This window comes from Carassius auratus, chromosome 4 (genome assembly GCF_003368295.1).
Source record: "Carassius auratus strain Wakin chromosome 4, ASM336829v1, whole genome shotgun sequence".
NCBI classification, from domain to species: domain Eukaryota; kingdom Metazoa; phylum Chordata; class Actinopteri; order Cypriniformes; family Cyprinidae; genus Carassius; species Carassius auratus.
The window spans coordinates 5876628-5886813 of record NC_039246.1 but is presented as its reverse complement, the minus strand read 5'-3'; positions in this window follow the sequence as shown (position 1 = coordinate 5886813).

The window sequence follows — 10186 nt, the reverse complement described above, 5'->3', positions numbered from 1 at the left end:
ACTTGGCAATAAATTTGATTCTGATTCTGAAAAGCATGGGAAAGTCTGAAAGTTATCTCTTTATTAGTGCTGTCAAAATTAGCATTTTAAGGTAGGCGATTATTTTTTTCCAGTTTAACAGTGCAGGGTGGAGCTAGGGTTGGCCACCCCACTCACAACAGGAGACTTTTTACAGACGTGCACTCCACTTTGGATCAGCACCAATTGCTGGTCAAACAAGCATTAAACGGGTGATCAGGCAGCTTCAGTAAAACAACAGTGATCTGTGGTCAGATGAGATGTTGTCAGGCCATATGTCAGTAAAACAAAATTTCCTATTCTGTTAGTCATTTTACTGTGCTCATAACACATGCACTTCAATTGCACACACAAAAGCAACGGCACGCTGTAGCCTGTATCATTTCACATTAAAGCGTGAATGAAACAAGGAGCATGTGTATCAGATCCACGTCAAATTCAGCATTGGCAGCTTTTAAAGTAATAGCAGCCAACTAAGCTTATAACCCAGCTGCTGTGCAGTCTGTTAATCAAAGAACAAAAGTAAAAATAACTTTTGTAGCTTTGAAAGGATTCATCTATATTTATTTTAAAATGTAGTGTTTGATAACTTTATTCAATTTCTGAATATTTCCTGCTTGCTGAAGGGCACAGGTAAATATGGCATTTATTATAGGGGTTATGTGAATATTTTTTAATTAATTTAAATTAGAAGTTATTATTAAAGTCTAATAAATTTTCAAATTGATAGCTCTCAATTATACTGTAAAATGTTGAATGGCTATAGTCAATGGATAAATATTAGGGGGAAAAATGTAAATGTCCTAGAGACTTTCGTAGTATTGGTATCAGTGATACTCACACCTTCAGCCATAAAAAAAGATGGCATTAAACAAATATTAAACAATTACTGTATTTATGTTTTCTCAACATTAATTTAAATATTGAATGTGAAAATATTGCGATAGAAAAGTATATTTAAAAACTTTTTTTTTAAAATGTTAGGTGGGTTTAATCGTTATTTCAGAAAGAAAAGTGATTAATCAGACAACACTAACATATAAAAGTTAAAAAAAAAAAATTAATTAGTATAACACAGTTCCTTGAGGTACACCAGAACATCATAACCATCTTTAGCTGTTCTGTAGCCTGATACTAATACTCGTGTTTCTTTATGAAGTTAACAATTGTGTTATTATACTTCTAAGACGATGAAAGATAATGGAAGATATATTTGACAATTATATACTGATTCCCAGTTCTGTTCCTGGAGATCTGCCTACCTGCAAAGTTCAGCTCCAACCCTGATCAAATACAAATGAACCAGCTTATTAAGATTTTCATAATTACAGGCAGCTATATTTGATCAGAGTGGGAACTGAAACCTGCAGGGACTGAAACTGATGAGCATGCATTGGTGCTCAATTCTCACAAACCCTTCAGACATACAAAAGCATGGGAAAGCCTGAAACTTATGTGGCATAAACTAATAATACATATATGCAAAGTAGCCTGATGAACTACCACCTGACAGCAGACCATGATCCAGATGACTGTTACATTGTTTCAAAAAACATACATACTCATCTTCACATCTCCCTTGTGCCAATGGCATAGGTCTTATATATATCTGAATTGCAGTACTATTTTCCTCAGATATTCACACATCGCATGCAGGAAATAAGTCATGAAAAGTCACACAGTATGGAGCAATTAATCTGCAATCTATGTGTATACAGCTGTATAGGTATCAATTTAAATAATTTTGTATAAAATTAATGTTAAATATTAGAATATTTAGGGTTACTATAATAAAGTTTTTTAGGTTTTAATTTTCAAAATTATTAATATTTTAATAAACGTTTTTAATATTTTGCTGTGCATGATCTCCACTTGTTTTAACTTACATTGTCAACATTCTCCAGACTCGTGTGACACATTCACATTTTGTACATAGATGTGAGACTTTCAGGTGCATGTGCTCCATAGATAATCATAAACTCTGGATCAAACCCTTAGTTTACAGTCAATGTTTATAGTAAGTGTTGTGAATACATTGAACTTGATCTTTAAAAGGTTATATTTGTTTGGTTTTGCCACCTCTAAACTACTGAAACTCAAGAGTTTGTTCAGCCATTTTGTAATAGGCTACAGAGTCAATCACACATTTGGGAGTTGACAGACAACTTTGTATTGTAATACCATTAAACCTGACCTGAACTCTAAACCTTACCTGAAACTCAAGAGTTTGATCAGGTTCTGTTTTTGTCTCATTATGAGATCATAATAACTAAGACACTACAAAACTATACATTTAATAATTTATTTGCCACAATGTATTGAATTGAATTAATTAAAAGTAGTTCAGTACAACAGGAGTGTGGAACACTGCCAAACTATGGGTTTCATTAACGTAGCTAGAACACAACGTGTTGTGATTTTGCAATCTGTTGTGAGGAACTCTAGACTCACAGGGCCTTAAATATGAGACTACATAGTCTCAGTCCTGCAACCTAGAGGCTGTTAACTGTGACTGTTCTACATTTTTGTTTGTTCACAGTCATGGCAACGTTCAACTATAGCCCCTAATATATACTGTACTTCCACAGCTACAACAACTGTCCCTTCAACATTCAATGTCCAGTACTTCTGCTTCTGTACAAAAGAGCTGTGCTTAGAAAGATTCTTATTCATTCTTATTCAAGTTTATTTGTATAGTGCTTTTTACGATACAAATCATAGCAAAGCAACTTTACAGAAAATTGTATGTTGTTTCAGGGTTAGCATCATCTGGGGTCCTCTGAGGGGTTGGCATCATCTCTTCTCAGGTGTTCTTGATCCAGACTGGAGCTTGTGTAAATCCTAGTTACCACGGGATGTAAATCCCAGCAAAAACAGAGAAACAAATAGAGACATCATTAGCGTAGCTGCTGTTCCAACCAAGTCAAATTAATTAGTTTAACCTAAGCTACAGAATAATAATGCACATTGGGTCAGATACAACTGCAGTAACAACTTATGAGATGCATTATTTGAATGCTGGGCGAAAGAGATGTGTTTTTAATCTAGATTTAAACAGAGAGCGTGTGTCTGAACCCCCGAACATTATCAGGAAGGCTATTCCAAAATGCAAAAAGGTCTACCTCCTTTGGTGGACTTAGGAAGCTATCCTAGGAACTACCAAAAGTCCAGTATGTTTTTCTCTAACCTTTTTCAATTTGATTGGGGCAACAGCTTCAAATGTATCAGTGAACATAGGGCCCATGTTGCCAGTCATTTCATCTAGTTCATGTGTATTTTTGGGTACACATAGCAGTTGAGATAGATCAGGCAGGTTATTTGCGAATCTGTCTTTGGTTGCTGGAACAATAGTTCTGTCCAGACGGTAATGCTGAGCTATATAGTTAATATCAGTGATATGCTGCATGCAAGATACAAGGAAATGGTTGGTAACATCATCACTTTGAGGTACAATGTCTATATCAGTAAGATCGATTCCATGGGATATAATTAAATTTAGTGTATGATTAAAATAATGAGTGGGCTCAGTGACATTTTGCTTGTTTGTTTTAGCCAGACTTTAGCCAAACTTAAAAAAAAATGTGTTCATTTATTTTACATTGTTCTGGTTTAATCATAATAAGATTTTTTCTAGATCCTACATTAAATTTATATTTTGACCCCACTATTTGGGGAACAGACACAGTCTTAGTTCATTGGACAGCACAAGTACTTCTATCATTTAAGCGGGTGGAACAAAGTCATCATTATAGTTATTTGAGAATTTTCTTACTAGTCACATGGAGCAAAGTGTCCTTGAGATGAGGTCCGAGAGAAGTTCTGCTCCAACTCTGCTGGGATGCAGGCCATCAGTGCGAAAAAGCCTAGGACACTCCCAGAAAAGATTCCAATAATTAACAAATAGCAGTTTCTGCTCTGGGGCTCTCGTTGGCCTTCAGGATAGCGGGTATCTGCGCAGAAACATCGAGAACACGAGCACCAGGGAAACAGTGAGTGTGCACTTTACCTTCGGCTAGAGTCGATCACAGTGTTGTGTTCCGTCTTGCGGAGGGGAGCGAAGCAGTTCCAGGTGGAGATCTCAAAGACTGGAGGGGAGAGAAGTCGTCGCCCTGGGCCAGGCTCATCTACTCCGCTGTGGAGACACCCAGGTGTCCCGGCACCGGAGTGAAGGACATTTGGGAAGATCGCTCCTAGGTGCACCGGGCCTGTGCAGAGAAACAAACAGAAGTAGAAGTTGTGGGACTGTTAGCAGCGAACTGTATAATTACCCCGGACTTATGAGCATCAGCCCAGGAGGTTTCCAGCACGGCTCTCCGCTCTCTCAGCTGGGCCTGCCTCACCTCCAGGTTGTGAATCTGCTTCTCCATTGCCTCCAGCTCAAGCTGCACCGATTGCAGCCCGATTCCTCACCTGCACTCAAAGGTAGATATACATCCGCCATTTAAGCAAGTAACAGTGAGTAATGCAATGGTAATGTGTGTGGATAGATTGTTAGCAATACAAGTGGGATTTGCAGTGACCATGCTGGTGACGCTAATGGGCTATAAGCTATATAAGCTAATTATATTTATGGAAGGTCAAATAAAATGAAATTAATTGTAAAAAAAAAACTAAAAAAAAAAAAATCCAAAACTAAAAATGTAATTGGAACTTGGTAAACAGACACAAATCTGAATAAAAAGAAAAGAAAAAGATAATGCAAATGACAGCCTAATGAAGCTCTTTTTCCTAAGAAAAACAGGTACAAAAAACACCTGTTGTCATGTGCAGAATAATTCCTTACATTTATATGGCACTTCTCTAAGCACTGAAAGCACTTAATGGAGATGTCCCTTGCTTTCTTTAGACCAGAGGTCTTTAACCCTGCTTCCGGGGGCTCACTGACCTGCAAAGGTTTATTTCCAACCTGCTTCAGGCCACCTGCATGTGTATTTTCAAGCAGTCCTGAAGAGCTTTGTTGGAGCTGAACTCTGCAGAAAAGTTGTTCCCCAAGAGCAGGGTTGAAGACCTCTGTGTTTAGACTCCTCAACAGCTTGTCGTTGGGCATCTAGTCAACAGTGGGCTTTGATGTTCACTTCAGGATGTGGAAGAATGCTGGACAACACTGGTCCTCTAAAGACAATCTTCAGACTTTCTGAACTGAGTTGCTCCCCAAAGTTTACCTCAATCTGTGTGTCCCAATTTAAGTTAAAGAGCTCTGGAATGAGTTTCATTCAGTTCTTCAGCTGTCTAACCTGCTTGAAAACACCATTTCACATAAGTAAAGGATATAACATACCAAGCAAACAACAACAAAAAAAAAACACACACACACTGTGATGACAACAACTAGCATGCACGTTTTGCTCCTATGAAAAGAAATTACTGTCTATATCAGCAGGTGGCAGTAGTCTATATTTGTTGTTCAAAAAGAGAACGAGAAACAAAGAGTAAACAAAGCAACATTTGCTTACCATTTTGAACATGAATATCATGTTGTTCACTTTTTTCATGCTTTTATGAAAATACATGCGTTTTGAAATGATCAGGTAAGATGATGTCAAACTAGAAATTATGTGTGTCTGACTTCATTGCTTGATCACTTTTAAACACTTTTGCTTTTCATCTCATGAACTAAGCTGCACATGAGACAGCCACTCAGAGTGATTGGTTTAATGACTGCTCGATGCCGTTGGTCCAAAACCAGCTACAAACTTTATTCTGATATTCCACTTTTGACATTCTGCATGCAATAAGTAACTACCATATTTTCCGGACTATAAGTCGCACTTTTTTTCATAGTTTGGCTGGTCCCGCGACTTATAGTCAGGTGCGACTTATCAAAATGAATTTGACATGAACGAGAGAAATGAACCAAGAGAAAACATTACCGTCTACAGCCGCGAGAGGGCGCTCTATGCTGCTCACTGCTCCTGTATCCTACACTGAGCAGCTTAGAGCGCCCTCTTGTGGCTGTAGACGGTAATGTTTTCTCTTGGTTCTTGGTTCTAAATAAATGTGATTTATAGTCCAGTGCCACTTATATATGTTTTTTTCCTCATCATGACCTATTTTTGGACTGATGCAACTTATACTCAGGTGCGACTTATAGTCCTAAAAATACGGTCAAATACCAATCATGGAGTATCAGTAAAATGTTTGCCGAATTTCTTGATGACAATTAATTATAATTAAAAGGGGTCATATGACGGTGATAAAATAACAATATTTGGTATAATGAAACGTGTTTATGAGGTTTAAAGTTTAAAAAAGACATTATTTTCCACATACTGTCATGATTCTGCCTTCATGTCCTGACTTTCCTCTAGTCTTGAGGCAGGATCATGACAGACCCGTGTTTTGTGTTCAAGCACATGGCCTTGTCTTTGGGCTTTGTGCTTGTGTTGTCTCGTCCCCTTGCCCCGCCCCCTTGTTATCCTAGTTTTGTCGTGATTGCCTTATCTGTGCCACCTGTTGTGTCTTGATTAGTTCTCCTATTTAGATCCCCTAGTGTGCTCTGTCTTTTGTCGGTGCATTGTTTTCTCATATGTGTTTCTACATGTCAGCCTCGTGAGATATTGTATCCTTGTAACCCCTTTAAGAAGTCTTTGTATAACCGTGAGTGTTTGTTCGTAGTTAGTGTTTAGAGTCTTTGTTTATCTTGTCTACCCAGTCTTGTTTAGTTATTTAGGGTGTACTCACACTGCCAGTCTGAACCGTGCCCGAGTGCGTTTGACCACCAAAGCACGGTTCGTTTGACTAGTGTGAGTGCTCCGAATCGTGCCCGCTTGGAAGAGGTGGGCCAGGGCACGGTTCAGTTGGACTCGGGCGCGGTTCGCATGCAGTGTGAGCGCTAACCGTGCTGGAGCACGGAAAAGGACGCGTTGCGTCACGGTTTTGCGACGCTCCAAAACCAACATGGCAGGGAAAGGGTCGATTTGGTCTACAGCAGAGGTGCAAAACGCATAAAAACTAAAAACTGCAAAGTCCTTGCTGCACTTCAGCTGGTATCTTGCAAACATCCTCATACGAGCAGCACGATTACGTGAAAATTTTCGCGCCACTAAGGCAACACATCTGTTTAACAACAGGCTGTGGACCAAACAACACAAAATTATCCACAAAGAAAACAGAGCGATGCACTCCATTGTGTTAAGAGAGAGCCGCTCTTCCTGTTTATCCCAAAACCGTCGCACCATAATGACGTAAGCGTGCTCCGGCACGAATGCTGAAACCCTAAATGTGAGTGCAGGCCAGAGGGGGAGTGGGGAGGGGGGACAATCGTACTCGGGCCCGGTTCATGGCAACCGTGCCTAGTGTGAGTACACCCTTAGTCTCTGCCCTTGTCACTGTTTTCCCCCGCGTGGGTTTTGTTTTTCCCCTTTTGGTATGTAATAAACCGTTGTGTTGTACCTCCCGTCTGCTACTGAGTTCATCCCTACCCTCCACATAACACATACTGTACATTATTGTTGCTCCTCTCTGCCCTGCCTTTCTGAATATTGATATTTATAAAGCTCATCGTTCTGAAAAGCAAGTTGTACTCTGATTGGCCAGCTATCCAATACGCTGTGATTGGCCGAATACTTCAGGCATGTGAAATATTACGTCCCTTACCATATGTGGAAACAGATAGCATCTCCACAACGATGGATGGTGGTGGCAAAAATACTACAGCAAGAATTCAAATTACAACTTCTTTCTTTGTGTATACATTTGGGCAGTGTTATGCAAACCTTTTAACACACGTATTTTACTTTTTACGTTACGTATATGGGGGCATATTTCAATGAGGCAGTGTAGGATGACGTGGACAAGTCTACTTGTGTTTGGAATAGGGGGACCACCCGTCCCACTTTGAGTTGTACCGCACAGCATTTCCACCCCTTGTCCTGCACAGCACATATAGAAAAAAGGTCCCACATTTTCATCAGTCTGTTCATTTGTCTATTTAAAAAATATTATTTTATTTATTCCTTTTGCAGTGTAGTTTCACCTATATTTAACAGTGCTTCCTCAGAAGTACCAACCCACCTCACACAAATACAAAGACTTTATATTTTTCAATATTATACAGTGGTTGATAAGAAAATGAAACACAGTCACTAAGAGGCAGTGACGGCTATCAATCAAAATGTGGAGCAGGTGTTTCTGATAGAAAACAAACTTCCAAGGCATCTTAACAATGGCAACAAAAAATAGAAAGAATTCTTTTAGTAAAGACTGGGCCCAGCACTATAAAGACAAGTTGTATCAATCTTTTGGCACTTTCCAGAACGCAAACACAAAATGCAGAATGGAGCATTTACCAGATCTGTTTTGCAATCTGTTTTAACTGAGAATTCTTTTCACTGCGTGAGAAAATACATGTGTGGCATGAGAAAAGTGTCAAGTCTCATGCTGAATGTTTGCACACTGAGGCACAACAAAATCACTTTAATTGTTTTGCAACAGATCTATTGCCAGGTGGTAACCCTAGTGGGGAATTAGGACAAGCTGATCCAGACAGTGGAAATGGAAGGAGGCAAACATTGCACATTTGCATTTAATAGTAGGGAAGTTCAATCGTGGAGCTGGTGTGAATGGTGTGGTATTGACGTTGGACAGATTTGTCTTGGGTTCAGGCGTGTTGATGATGGGAGTTTGGCTCTGTAACACTTCTTCCACCATAAGTCTATGATCTATCATCAGACACAAACTCATCTCGTTGAACTATTAATAAATATTTAGTTCTTGTTGTTGTGGTTGACAGTCTTTAGAATTAGCAGCATGCCAGAGGATACCAGCTGCCTGGATGTTGGCTCCTCCACCTCATAAATTTATTAACACTATTCACACTACAAAACCCATAACGTCAATCAAATACTGGCTGATAAGAGGTAGCTCTTTCATAGGTTAAAAGACAACTGAGCCTGGGCGCAATGTATTTTGTTTAAAGCGCTATATAAATAAAGATGACTTGACTTGACTTGGATCTCATTAATATCTTTTTTTATTGTCGTTTCATTGATGTACAGTATGAACAATGTTTTGGAGAGTTTTTTTTCTCAAATTTCTTATAAAATGTTCCAACTTTGTTATCTAAATGAGTCTGCTAGTCACAGTTTGAGGGTCTGTTGGCACAGATGTTTTTTCTGTTCTATTATGTGGACTAAACAGCATCACTCTGTCTGTTTTATACTGAATAATAGATACTTATCTGTTATTGTGTGTGAGGTGCTATGAACCCTTGAAGTTGTGTAAAGGGACAGCCTCACCTTGTTCCATGTCACACTGTAAACTGCACTATGCACGAGATGTCTTTGAACTTCATGACATTTTCATTCTTTCTTATTTGTATAAAAATGACATTCCATTCGTTTATGCAGAATCTTGAATTTAAATGGCACTGGCTCTGTACCCCTATACCTAAATGCATTACTACAGACTTATGTGCCCTCTAGAAGCTTGCGTTCTACAGGTGAACGACACTTTATTTTGCCATCCCAATGAGGCACAAATCACTTTCACAGACTTTTACATTTAATGTTTTCTCCTGGTGGAATGACCTGCCCAACTCAATCCGAGCTGCTGAGTCCTTCCATCTTCAAGAATCGGCTTAAAACACATCTCTTCCATCTTTATTTGACCCTCGAACTCTAGCACTCCAGCACTCTCTTTATTTACTAACTTTACTTGCATATCATAAATGTTTTTAACAATGAAAATTATGAAAAATTATGAAAGTGTGAACAAATTAGCAGTGTATCTTTGTTATTTTAAATGTACAACTGACAATTAACTGTCTAAAGCAAGAGTTTGAAAACTGTCTGTTGTATCATCTAAGTGTGATTGATTATTTCTTCCTTAACCTTTAACTTGTCAATAGTCTTTAGCATTATTGACGCGACTGCGCTTTTTACTTAAGGTTGTAAAAAATTAATTAGGAAGTAACCTTTTATATTGCTGCCACGTCAATTCAAAATACGTAATCTAATCAACATAGTGGTGTGGGTCATGGCTATAAAAAAAAATGAGGTCAGAGACCATCAGTCAAGGTCAGAAACGTACAATACATTAATGAAGCCTCCAAACAAAAGTACCAAACCAATACCTGATGAAAAAAAAATACTTTAAATTTCTTAATAATACTTTATGAGTTTGTTAAGGAGACCTCTGCACTTGACCCATGGAAATTTCCATGAGACTG